This window comes from Mauremys mutica, chromosome 1 (assembly GCF_020497125.1).
Source record: "Mauremys mutica isolate MM-2020 ecotype Southern chromosome 1, ASM2049712v1, whole genome shotgun sequence".
In the NCBI taxonomy this organism is placed as follows: Eukaryota; Metazoa; Chordata; order Testudines; family Geoemydidae; genus Mauremys; species Mauremys mutica.
The window spans coordinates 78,193,732-78,206,160 of NC_059072.1; the positions used below are offsets into that span (position 1 = coordinate 78,193,732).

At 42.9% G+C, this 12,429-nt stretch overlaps 1 protein-coding gene across 1 annotated transcript in view; it reads right to left on the minus strand.

Moving 5' to 3' along the window:
• MGAT4C (MGAT4 family member C) overlaps positions 1-12,429 on the minus strand; it is a 340,955-nt gene that overhangs the window by 303,832 nt on the left and 24,694 nt on the right. The window contains exon 2 of the mRNA XM_045010744.1: positions 2,671-2,753. The gene's annotated coding sequence lies outside the window, so the exon portion shown is untranslated. The remainder of the gene's footprint in view (positions 1-2,670; positions 2,754-12,429) is intronic.

The following is a 12,429-nucleotide window of genomic DNA, read 5'->3' on the forward strand; positions in this document are numbered from 1 at the left end:
GTTTAAATACTGTGAGTTCTGCAAGATTGAACCAATAGGTTGTTTTGTGATATGCTCATATTCATTAATATCATAAAAAAGACAATTGCTTTATATTGGATGTCAAAAATATTCCTGCCAAAGAGAACCAAAGAAATGATTTTCAGTCAGTGGAGTGGTAAATCACCCTTTTAGTTTATATTAAACTTTTCTTGTGCTAGCATAAGAAATTACACTGGGGGCACAGGGATAGCTCAGTGGTTTGAGTATTGGCCTGCTAAACCCAGGGTTGTGAGTTCAGTCCCTATGGGAGCCACTTAGGGATCTGGGGCAAAAATCAGTACTTGGTCCTGCTAGTAAAGGCAGGGGGCTAGACCAGGGGTCAGCAACCAGTAGCTCCCGGCTCACCAGGGTAAGCACCCTGGCAGGCCAGCCCGGTTTGTTTATCTGCCGCATCAGCAAGTTTGGCAGATCACAGCTCCCACTGGCCATGGTTCACGGTCCCAGGACAATGCGGGAGGCAGGAAGCTGCGGCCAGAACATCCCTCGGCTCGCGCTGCTTCCTGCTTCCCACATTGGCCTGGGACTGCAAACCGCGGCCAGTGGGAGCCGCGATCAGCCAAACTTGCTGACGCGGCAGATAAACAAACCGGGCCAGCCCGCCAGAGTGCTTACCCTGGCGAGCCGCGAGCCACTGGTTGCCGACCCCTGGGCTAGACTCAATGACCTGGAGATTGGTATATATCCTATTATTATAAATTAACAAATTTGCTTGCCCCTGCATCTTAGTAGATAATGCTCACATCTCAATAAAAAAAACAAGCATTGTATACTATTACAAATTTCTTTTTCAACAAAGATACGTCATTGCAAACTGCCACCATGCAAGAAACATCACTCTTATTGCTATAATTTACTAACCACTTTGCCTTTTTTTGTTGTTAATTTTGTGTAGTTTACCAGTTGAGAAGCAACAGCAAAGACAATAGCTTGAAGTTTCACATTTCTACCCCTTCTTAGCAATACCCAACACTGACAAAAATTATGTTGCACAAATATTAGGAGTACTCTAAGAGTAAATACATTCCAAACCCACTCCAAACACAGACATGTTATGAGTTTCAACTGTCTTCTTGCAAACTGTGACTTTCTGAAATGAACATCTCTCAAAATGCAGAAGGAAACATGTTCAGCAAGAGGGATTCAGGGAGATTTTAGGCTAGTCTCCAGTTTGATATTTTAAAAAGAGCCTAAGTCCTATTTCTTTTGTTTGACTTAGCTAATAAGATGCATGAAAGAATATTTATCAAAACTGAACAAATTAAATAAAATGGGAAGCTTGCTACCATTTGACTGGAAGTGTAATCTATCTTTACTACACAATTACCACAACAATGGGTGTCACTAAAGCAAACTGAATGTGATTAATTTTCTTTGTCAATCCAGACATACCAATATTCAGCAGCTGCTCATTTTGCTTTGTAAAATATACATAAATGCAGTGCAGCTGAAAAGGTTCTTAATGGTTATCTACAGTATATTAAAACGTTATCAGCTTTTCCAGTAAAAAAGTCTGTGTAAAATCTCTAATTAGATAGAGAATTCACCTGCCAAGATCTCGATAGAAACAGCCTGTATGAATCAAGTATTCTTCATCCAGGAGCATGGTTCTGTCGACCCCTGAATGTGACCTGCTCCCAGTGGAAAGCAATTTAATGCTCCACTGCACATAGAACAGTATATATGAATACAAAAAAACCCAGATAAATTAGTGACAGGTACATCTGAATAGGACTGCTTCTAAGCCGCTTATCTGCAGCCAGGCAAGCTTGTTTCACCTCAGTTTAAAAGATAAAGGCGCATGGCAGGCTGCCTCTGCAAGTTCTCATCAGGCAAACAGCCTCCATTGCCCATTAGTAGAAAAGTCTTCCTATTATTTAAGGAAATGTGACAGCAATGAAGGCAAAGTGAAAACTATCTGCAGGAAGGAAATTCATCAGCACATTACTAAGCTTTTCGCCTTCTACAACTCTCATAGCTTCTTTCTCTCTTCCCACTTTTATATCTGACAGTTCAGATGCCCTAGGATCATAGTCATGACAAAGTTCAAGAACATAACAGCAGGGCTATAAAATGAGGCTGGTACATGAGGAAAAGCTACCAAATGTTAGGAAGTATACTGAAAGCCAGACAAAGAAATGAAAGTCAGCATTTCTACAATTTTATCTCAGCAGTTGCTGCAGATTTAGAGATAATTTTTGAATTTTAAGGAACACATAGAACTTTTTCAGACAGAACCTAACATAACTAACAAATACCTTAACAGAAAGAGTGAAAATAGTACAACATTTCATTTTTTTCATACAAGGAAACATCGAAAATACACAAATCACATATGCATCATGTGACCCACAAACTCAGAATGTGAAATATTTCAAGCAGGCACACTGTATGCTCCAGATCTAAGTGTGTATTTTGCTAAGAGTTGAATCACTTTGATATGATGGACGATTAAAGATGAGTCAAACATAACAGACAATGCACTGTCCTTTCACTTCTTGTGAGGCATACAATTCCATAGATGTTAAAAATAAAAGACATGGTCATTAATTAGGTAATACATACTCTAGCAACCAGACTAGTATAATTTTGCACAATAAACACTGACCAAAAAAAGCAAAGTTGAATTACCTTTCACTCCTTCCAATGGCAATCCTGCCACATGAAAGTTAGGGTTGGTCGTCTGATTAGAAAGTTCAATGTGTGGTGGTCTGCTAAACCAAAAGAGAGAAAGGGAGGATTTTAGCTTCCCATGCTGTCAGACTCTTAATCTTCATGCACATACGTATTCAGTCAAAAAGAACTAAAAGAATAAAATAGCAATAATGAGCCTTTGTATGGAAATTTCAAATTTAGATCATCTGCTTTTCTTTGAATATCTATTTATCAGCATATGGACATATAATCCAAAAGAAATAAAAACTCCCATTAAGATAAAATAAATGATAAATTAAAGTAAAATAAAAACTCCCATTAACATTTCTAGGGGCAAACATCAACGTTTTATATAGATATAGTTTGGGGTGTGGGTTTTTATTGAACACCCAACAATAAAGTACCTACATATTTTATGATAGAACAAGAGGTAAAAGGTCAGCTTTCTGTTTCTTGAAAGTGTTTGCACATAATTAATTTGTGCGTCTAATCCCTACTCTTTTGTCTGTAATCTACATGATATGTTGTCTGTTTTGCATATAATTCTTTGGGGACAGGTATATATTTTATTATACGTCTGACAAACATCTAGCACATTTTTAGGTATTATAAAAATAAAACAACAACCCAAATTCATATGGTTCAAACATAAGGTAGACTTTTAAAGTGGGAAATTAAAGGAAAAAGAACATTAATTTGAGTACATACAATATTACTATCATTATTTAAATTATACTTAGACTTGGCAGAATTATTTTTTTTTAATCATTTCAACAGATAATGTTTGTTTTTAAACATTTTTCTATTTGTATCTGTTTAAATTTTCACAGTTGTGCAAAATTATGGGGTTTATGCTTTTTTATCAATTTCAGTTTTCACAGTTGCGGGCAATTATTGGGGGTTCAGACAACAGAGCAGAAAAATTGTTCAATGACAATAGACATTGATTTCAAAAAGTTAAAGCATTGTGACCATTAAAACACAAATTGTCAATATCATATATCAAAATATACTGAGTAAATGTCCTTAAACCAAACTCTAATAAGTTCTCAAGCAGCATCTTCTTACTTTGCCTATCATCAATTTCTGTTATTCGTCAATGGATTTTTTTTTCTACGATCAAGTTGTGTGTGTACAGTGAAATCGATTTTACTGACATTTACCAATAAAAATCTAATCCTTAGAAGCCTAATTATATTTATTTCCAAGAAGTACTATTTGATTGGTTGGAGAGAGAAATTGACAATAATGGGGTAAAGTTTGTGTCTCAAAAATGATCAGCAAATATTTAATGTACATTATATACACATTGCCTTTATGCAATCATGGCTATTTTATACACCTCCATCCATCCTTATTTTACCCCTTTTCTTGAACATAGCACTAAAAGGGTTGTATATAAAATTAATATTACTGACAAAATACTTTAACATTATTAAAGTTTGATTAGGGTATCAATAGCCCTTATTACCAGCAATAATTAAGATAATCATGGATTCATAAAATATCAAGGTTGGAAGGGACCTCAGGAGGTCATCTAGTCCAACCCCCTGCTCAAAGCAGGACCAATCCCCAAATTGATCCTTCAAGGATTGAACTCAGAACCCTGGCTTTAACAGGCCAATGCTCAAACCACTGAGCTATCCCTCCCTCCTGTAATGCTGAATACCCAACAGAGGAATACTGGTATAGGTACTTCTTAGCACTGTACATGATCTTTCAATTGCCACTATTTTGTAGTTTAGATGCTTTGCCTCAGACACCCATGGTTCTAAACTCTACCATCCTACATTAATGACATTGTTAGTATCTAAACAGAACCTGAAGATTTCTGATTTCCTTTAGTCATGGGAAATCTAAAGGGTCCCTTATGGAAATAAACTTAATACAATAATACTGGAATGTACATTGAGACGCTGCTAGAAGCGTGCTCCAAACGTTGTAAGAACCATTATTTTTAACTACTTCATGATTTTTAATACTCCAGAACTACAAATTCTACCACCAAACTGAAGGTTGTGGTGATTTAGCCATCCTCTGATGGAGTTTATCCCTTCTCTAGGTACTGCTAAATCATCCCTACCAGAGACACTTTATCCCTGAAGCTCAGAAAAGTGCTCCTGAAGCACAAACAGTCTCTTTCGGGAACACACTAGAAAGTCTTTACACACTGCACTCTGTACCAAACAGTGAGCACCGAACACAGCACTATCATATACTCAGACTATTTAGCAGGAACAGAAGTAGGAACATTTCCTGCAAAGAGAACTTAAGAATTTGTTTGTTTAGTTCCTTCGTTATGGTTAAGAGAAACCGCTGTTGTCTGAATGAGCAACAGATTGTCCAGACCGTCATTCGTCTTCTCTTCAAGCACAAACATTCCAAAGGGGTTTTCACAGCATAAAGGGAACTCTAATTTATTTCTGTTTATAAAGTACTCATCTGATGTTCTTGAGCACTGTATAAAAAGAATTGAGAACAATATAATATGAGTGGTCCAAAACCTGCAAACACCACCACCCACAAACAGAATAATCCCACAGTTTAATATAACGACAAAGAAGAGATTCTCCTTAGCATTCTATGTGACAACCACATTTCCCATCACAAATCCTTAAATTAGACTTGTCCCATAGGATGGAGAGCCAACTCTGGAAACAGAATGAGTTCCACCTGAGCGGAATCATGTAATTCCAGTACAAAAGGAGCAGGAAGTTGCAGTTATGTGTATAGACATGCAGGGAGTAGTAAGAAGGCTCCTGCAGGGTCCTGAGTCAGCAGTGGAAAGGCAACAGCTGAGAAAGCCTGTGAAGGACAAACTCTAGGCAGGAGGTTCCGGGAAGCAGACAGACTCTCAGAGAGGAGAGGTTCAGCTGAAAGTGGGATGAGGGCTGTGAGAATTTTGTTCTATTTCAAAGACGTTCCGTTATTTTGGACTACCGGGAGAGAGACAGTGGACTAGGATTGGAGCTTGGAGGGCCAGAGTATGCCAGGGGATGCAATAAATGGTATCCTTTGTAAGGATTGTTCAAATTACCTATGGACCAGCAAGTTCCTAAGGGTCCCTGAAGATGGAGAACTGCTGCAAAGATGGAAGGCTGCTGCAAAGGAAATTCTGCCCATGAAGGAGGTGTTCAAGAAGTGGCTGCCTGTGTTATAGCCACCCATTCCCAAGCTTCCCCCAGTTGAGTTACACCTGTCCCCTCCCCCAAAAAGAACCCCAGCACACACACCTGGGATTAGATTCACAAAGGAACTTAGGTGTGGTGATACCATGTCTAGCTTTTAGGTGCCTAGAATATCACTGGGAGTCACGCAGCCTAAATTTGGTGCTCCCTGTACAATAAATGGGGTGAGATAGGAGCCTCAAAATGGGAGTCACAAAAGGCAGCAGGCTAGGAAATTCCTTCCCTAAACTAGCCAATGAGAAATGCCAATGCAAGGGGTGTCTTCTAAGACCCGCTCCATACCAGAGATTGTTGCCTAAATCTGTGCTGCAAGGAGGTGTCTCTCTGACCTTGAGCTTCTCACCTGCAAACATCTTTAGGCATTAGGTCCTGCTCCCTCATAACTTTTAGGCCAGTCATTATAGTACTGTAGTCACCTGGTAGGTGGGAGACCTGAAGTATACCCTCCACCTAAAGAAGAGAAGGGATTTGAACTAAGTTCTGCCACCTCACAGGTGAGTGGCCTAACTATTGGACTATGTAATATTCTAATACTGGATCTCTCAATTTCTCCTGTTGAAGCTGTTCTAGTCTGAATATTTTTTTTAAAGTCATGAGAGCAGGGGACCATGTCCTGGATCTCACACATGAGTGCTTTAACCACCTAACTCTGGAGTCATTCTCATACTTGCTCTTTCTTCAGTCCAATGTTGAAGCTGCTCCACGGTGGATAAAAAAGGGAAAAATCATTGGGTGAGAAAGAGTCAGAACACTTACTGATTCAGGCCCCACAGAGGAGTTAGGTAGATGAACTCCTATCTTCTCTTGGGTCATAGATCGCTCTGAGCTGCAGTGTATATGCTCGTAGGCAGAAAAATAGGCATCTAGGGAACTTTTACAGCAAAAATGTAGGCTCTGAGTGAGTTTAGGTGCCCACAGTATTCAGGGACAGCTGAGCTGAGCAGGGTTTTGTGAATCCCAATGCAGCCTGATTCTAGGATGTAGAAGCCTAACATGGCAGTTAGGTGCTTAAATCCTCTTGTGAAGCTAGTCCATGGGAAATGTGTTGTCTACAAGGTCACTAAACCTGGCCCCTGGTGAACCAACAAAACGCCACCTCATTCCCAGAACTTCTGACAGAGATTGGAAAAGTTCTGCTTAGTTTTTGGGTCACAACAGGATCGGATAAGAAAGGAGAAATGGATGACGTTGACATAATCAAGAGGTTTTCTCCAGAGGCACTCAGTAGAATGGTGCAGGAATAGGGATAATAAGGTGAGAGGAGAGTAAGCCAAGGTTTGTGTTTAGTAAGTGACAGACATGTGAGAGGAGAGAAGGGAGCTGAGGGCAGCAACCATGGAATTGAAAGAATGGAGAGAACACAGAGACAGGAATGGCTCAGAGTAGCAGAGATGTCAGTGAGCTTGATGGACTGAATGTTGCAGAAGGAGCAAGGGTCATGTAAGGGGGCAGCAGTAGAATGAGTAATGTGACTTACAAAAATGAATTAGAGAGTGTAATTTTGAGCACAAAAAAGAAAGTTGGTTTAAATGAAGGAATCTGATAAAAGATTTGTGAGAACCACATAACAAGATATTGTCAAAAAAACCTGCAAAATTCAGCTTAAAATCACTGTTAAAACAGAATGGTAGTAGCTGCTTCTAGTAGAAGATAGATGTAGCAGATGTAAAACGTTAAATCAAGATGGCAAATACTTTAAGAATAATTAAGAACACTTTTATTAGTTAAAAATAAATTAGGAGATAGAGTCATGCCTTAAATTATTTAAAAATACTCAGATGATGAAAAGACAAATTGATACACTACTACTAAACCACAATTCATAACATCATACCGTATATCAAGTACTGGCCTCAGCAGTATGGTTTTAAACATGCATTAAAATACTTCCTGATAAGTCAATTGTAATTAATTATTAAATATTTGTGATAATTTAAAATGTTTTAACAAAGATAAAGATATCTTTCCCCCCGTACTAATGAGTTGGCACTATGGAGTATTCAGAACTATTATCTATCACATTGGTAGCTTGAGATACAGCAATTAGAGGCTTTGAAAAAGTGATACAGGGCTTTGCTACTGCACCATGACAAAGGTCTTGCTAAGAAGCAGCACACACACCAAAAGAGAGATGTAACTGTGACTGTGGGCTGAAAAGTCAACTTCTCCATTTACAGCTTCAATAATCAATATGCAGCTGATTTATGGCAAGAAAACTCCTAGTTTCACTGTAGACCACAATAAGGAGACATGAGGTGAATGCAGAAAAACTTGAACTAGTCCTTTTTCAATTGAATCCATTGTGCTGATGAGACTAACTTAGGGTAGAATGCTATAAACTAGTATCAAAATGAATTTATCAGTTGTGATATCATTGCTATCTGGATCTGAGTGCTGTCCCTTCAAGTTTCTGGGAGAGGAAGGTTCTCAGAGGCTCTTTTGTTTGGGCCCTCTATGGCCTGGTCTACACTAGGACTTTAATTCGAATTTAGCAGCGTTAATTCGAACTAACCGCTCAACCGTCCACACCAGGAAGCCATTTAATTCGAACTAGAGGGCTCGTTAGTTCGAATTTGGTACTCCACCCCGGCAGGTGGAGTAACGCTAAATTCGACATGGCTAGCTCGAATTAGGCTACGTGTGGATGCAAATCGAACTTAGTAGCTCCGGGAGCTATCCCACAGTGCACCACTCTGTTGACGCTCTGGACAGCAGTCCGAGCTTGGATTCTCTGACCAGCCACACAGGAAATGACCCGGGAAAATTTGAATTCATTTTCCTGTCTGGGCACTTTGAATCTGACGTCCTGGCTGGACATCGGGGCGAGCTCCGCAGCACCTGCAACGATGCAGAGCTCTCCAGCAGAGGAGTTCATGTTATCTGTGAATAGAAAGAGGGACCCAGCATAGACTGACTGGGAACTCTTCGATCTGATCGGTGTGTGGGGCGAGGAGTCTGTGCTTTCGGAGCTGCGCTCCAAAACAGGGAATGCAAAGACCTACGAGAAGGTCTCCAAAGCCATGAGAGACAGAGGATACAGGTGGGATGCAACGCAGCGCCGCGTGAAAATCAAGGACCCCAGACAAGGCTACCAAAAAATCAAAGCGGCAAACGGACGCTACGGAGCTTGCCACCACTGCCCCACCAGTGACCGTGGACTCTGACGATGGGACAGTGTTGACGGCCAGTTCCTCGGTGATGTTCGCGGACGGGGAAGATAAGGAAGGGTTTGTGGAGGACGAGGCAGGCGAGAGCGCTTACAACGCTGGTTTCCCCGACAGCCAGGATCTATTCATCACCGTCACGGAGATCCCCCAACAACCCTCCCCGGCCATTAACCCGGACCCTGAATCAGGGGAAGGAGCAGTCGGTAAGTGCTTTAACCATGTTAACTTTTATTCTTAATATAACAGGAATCTTAACTGTGTGAAAAGGAGGTCTGTCTAGATATGGGGATAGAACAGAAATCATCCTTGGAGATCTCCACGAAGCTCTCCTTGCGTTAATCGAAAAGCATCAGCAGGAGGTTCCTGAGGAGAGCTGCCTTATTGGGTGCTCCGTGGTAGCACAGTTTTCCGCGCAAGGCTTTCATGAGGTACTCAGGGAGCACTGCCTCCCCGAGCACGGCTGTATCGGGCCCTGGTTCGTGCTAGCTTTCACGCAGCATGCGCTCTCTATCTCCTTCAGTGACCCTCCTCAGGGTGATCTCGCTCGGAGACGCCTGCATCTAATTAGGGTAATTACTGTAATTTTACGCCTGGTCCAAAGTATTTTTAAAAAATCTACGGACAGACGGCATAGCACAGACTCAGCACGCAGCTGCGTGACGAGCGTAACGGAAAGCCAAAGAATATAATGGACGCTCATGGAGGGAGGGGGGAATGAGGACGCAAGGTATCCCACAGTTCCTGCTGTCTCCGAAAAGTATTTGCATTCTTGGATGAGCTCCAAATGCTTCTAGGGTCAAACACAGTGTCTGCGGTGGGTCAGGGCATAGTTCGGCAATTTGCGCACACACCCCACCCACCACCAGAAGTGAAAACAATGCTCTGTTGACTCTTTTACATGTCACCCTATCTTTACTGAATGCTGCAGATAGACGCGATGGTGCAGCACTCAACACCAACATCCTTGCTCCCCCACGCTATGGATGGCTGATGGTACAAAACGATGGAAATCCGTCCTCATCATCAGCCTATTGGCACATGGGGCAGTGCAAAAGGGCTGGTAACCATGCCGACTAGCATCAGTAAGGTCGATCAAGGGCGCCTGTCCCTAATTTTTCATGGCAGATGGTGCAATATGGCTGGTAACCGTCCTCATCATTGCAACAGGGGGCTGAGCTCCATCAGCCCCCACCCTTCATTGTAAATAAAAGATTCGATTGCCCCTGGACTAGCAGAGGGATGATGGGCTCCTTCATCCACACTCCTTAATGTCCTGCCTGGACTATCATTGCAGCTGGAGGCTTCCTTCCAGTCATTTCTCACAAACAAGTCACTGTGTCTTATTCCTGCATTCTTTATTACTTCTTCACACAAGTGGTGGGACAATGGTATGGTAGCCCAGGAAGGCTGGGGTAAGAACGGAATGAACAGGTGGTGTTGTTGCAGGAGCACCCCCTGTGAATAGCATACAGCTCATAATTTATGCAGGATCGGACACAGAGCAGCTGTGCTCTCTGGTTCTATGATACAGTGGTTCTCTAGTACACTTGCCCATAATCTAGGCAGGACTGATTCTATTTTTAGATACCAAAAAGGAGGGATTGACTCTGGGAGTCATTCCCAATTTTTGCTTTTGCGCCCCTGGCTGCTCGGCCAGGGGCACTTATGACAGCCCCAAATGGGGGAGTGCAAAAGGACAGGTAACCATGCCCATCTTATTACCATCTTATTACCAATTTATGGTATGGTTGATGGTACAATATGGCTGGTAACCATCTCTGCTGTCATGCAAAAGCAAAAGCATGCTGCTGTGTAGCGCTGCTGGCCCGCCTCTGTCAGCGGCATCTAGTACACATACGGTGACATACACAAAAGGCAAAACAGTGTCCATGGTTGCCATGCTATGGCGTATGCCAGGGCAATTCTGGGAAAACGGGCTTGAAATGATTGTCTGCCGTTGCTTTCCCGGAGGAAGGAATGACTGGCGACATTTACCCAGAATCCACCGCGAAAATGATTTGTGCCCCAGCAGGCACAGGGGTCTCAACCCAGAATTCACAGAGACAGCCTAGACTCAGTTAATTGTTCGCAAAAATGTATCTTTGCAAGGAATTCACTCCCTGTTTCCCATCTCACAGCTTCCACTGTCTCCAGACCTGCCACAGCATCCCCCTCGCAGAGGCTGGCGAAGATTAGGCGGTGAAAGAAAAAGACAAGGGACAAGATGTTCGAGGAACGTATGGGCTGCTACCTAGCAGAGGCGGACCAGCAGAGCCAGTGGAGGGAGACCGTCTCTCTGGGCCAGCGCTCACACAGCGAACGGGAGGAGAGGTGGCGTGAGGAAGACAAGCAGGCGACTGAAACAATGCTTAGACTAGTGAGGGAGCAAACGGACACGCTCAGGCGCCTTGTGGATGTTCTGCAGGACCGCAGGAGGACAGAGCCCCCCTGCAGTGTATCTGCAACCACCCTCCGCCGCCACAAAGTCCCATACCCCCCTCACCGAAAATAATCAGGAGGAGGGGCGGCCGGGGACGTGAATACTGTCACTGCACCACAGCACAGTGCTCAAGTACCCAAAAGCTCTCATACCGTACATTTGCCGAAGTCCTTCACTTCCAGACTCACAGTAGTCCCAATCCCAGTCCCATCCCCTAACTGTCTACTTAATTAATAAAAATGATTTGCTGTTAATTACTGTTTCCGTTATGTTTTTTCAAAGAAGACTGTGTTCGAATGGGGGGCGTGGGGAAGGGGGTGGTTAATTGCATAGGACAGTCACCTTTCCCAGGGTACAGACACGGGGGCAGGATCAGCAGCGGGTCACACACACGGTGCAGTCAGTAGGCAACCTAGTCAGTTTTTGGAGGTGGTTTCCAGGATCTGTGTGGGCAGGGGAGATGTGACTTTGCAGCGGTGGAGGGCGGCTACAGATCTTATACAGCGGTCCTTGTCTTGGACCGCTGAGTCACGCAGCTGAGGAATCTGTATCCGTCCTCCTCCACCACAAGGTCACATATCCGCCCGCACACAGAATTCCATAAAGAGGGATGGCAGGCTCCGTTGAAAGAAGCCTTCCGGCACTGCGGACCGCTCTAGGAGCAGGAGCCTGTCATTCCTTGAGTTTAGAGGCGGTCTTTACATCACCGCACACCCTACCCAGCACAGTCTGCCTCCCAGTTTCAACCCTTTAACGCAAAGTAATGAATAAAGAAACCTTTCTTAAGTAACAATGGGACATGTATTTTATTTTTACACGTGTGCTGGAAGTGGGGGAAACGGGGTGAACGGGGTATGTAACCGAAGAGGAGAGTCAACAGTAACTGGGTAAAGAAACAGGGGCAGGTTCAGCTTCTCTGTAAAGAAACTGAACAGTCACA